A 1,645-nucleotide genomic window follows, 5' to 3' on the forward strand; every position below is an offset into this window, starting at 1 on the left:
CCAAGCAGATTGCAGCCTCTGAGCAGACGGGCGGAGACATCCTTCCTCTTATTTCTAGTACCTAATCCCATCTTCCTTCCCAGTCAGATATCGATCAGCATCTCCGCTTTTCCCAGGTCCCTGCACGCCAGGGAGGGAGAGTAGGGAAGGAACATCTTTCTATTGGCAACTCCAACTTATTGGAGGTGCTTAGAAACTACTGCTGATTTCTCACCAGCTTCTCAAGCACAGGTAATCAGGAGCAGATCTAGGGCAAGGATCCATCTATTCATTCGCTCAGTAAATATTTATTAAGTGCCTACTATGTGCCAAGCCCCATTCTGGATACCGGGCTATGGCTGTAAACAAAACATATAAATCAATGTCCTCAAAGCAATTACGTTCTGCTGGGAGGGACAGCTGATAAACAAGATAAAAGATATAAAAATTATAGCATCTGTGGTGGCTCACGCCTGTAATCCCAGCACTTTGGGAGGCCGAGGTGGACGGATCACGAGGTCAGGAGATCGAGACCATCATGGCGAACCCGGTGAAATCCCGTCTCTACTAAAAATACAAAAAAAAAAAAATTAGCCAGGCGTGGTGGTGGGCGCCTGTAGTCCCAGCTACTCGGGAGGTGAAGCAGGAGAATGGCGTGAGCCCGGGAGGCAGAGGTTGCAGTGAGCCGAGATTGCGCCACTGCACTCCAGCCTGGGCGACAGAGGGAGACTCCGTCTCAAAAAAAAAAAAAAAAAAAATACAAAAATTAGTGGGGCGTGGTGGTGCACACTTGTGGTCCCAGCTACTCCAGAGGCTCAAGGGGGAGGATCACCTGATCCAATACAGTTAACAAGGTCAAAGGATAAGGTACACATTAAAAATTTGTTTTTATTATTTTTCTCCTCCTGAGACAACGAAATACAGTAGTGTATGAACAACTCTTCACACATTACTCTCCAAGGTTTATCTTGTTAATCCTTTAAGAGGTATCATCTCCCTATCCTTGGCTGCACCTGAAAAGAGCTGCAGCGGGCAGGTAACCCGATCTCCTCCACCAGGTGAGTCCCAGATGGAGGTGTCAGCTACAAGACCTGGGGCTTTGCTGGAACCATCGGCATGGGAATGCTGTCTCTTCCCTCGCTTCAAAGACATCAAGTTCCCGGCGGGCAGCAGACTCTGTTCTAATCTTCCTCGCCCCAGCCTCTCGGAGCGCCCTGCACGCAGTGGGCGTCTAATAAAAGAAGTCGGCCCTGCTTGGACGAAAGCTCTCCCTTTAGTGGACCGGACACTAAACCCCTCCAGGTGCCACAGAGCTGCTGCTCCCGCCTCCACTTTGCTACCTGCCTGCTCCCTCCCCGCGTTCCGCGTGGGAGCCTCGTCAGCAACTCACACCCTACCTGACAGCCGTTACCCGCCGGCCCCGCCCCTCCGGCCCCGCCAACCGTCTCCTCGCCGCACCCCGGAGCCAACAAGTGGCGGCGGCGGCGGCCCCAGGACCGGGGTCCCTCAGACAGGAGGGCGGATGGAGGAGGAAGCGGCCGAGTCCACAGTCCTGCTCCGGCGCCGCCGAGCACCGCCCGCCTCAGCCGACCAGCCCAGTCGGCTACTGGGCCTCGCCGAGACGAGAGGAGGGAAAGGCCGCGGAGTCCCGCTCCCTCCGCGGCTC

The sequence above is a fragment of the Colobus angolensis genome, unplaced genomic scaffold (genome assembly GCF_000951035.1).
Source record: "Colobus angolensis palliatus isolate OR3802 unplaced genomic scaffold, Cang.pa_1.0 Scaffold1, whole genome shotgun sequence".
Taxonomy (NCBI): domain Eukaryota; kingdom Metazoa; phylum Chordata; class Mammalia; order Primates; family Cercopithecidae; genus Colobus; species Colobus angolensis.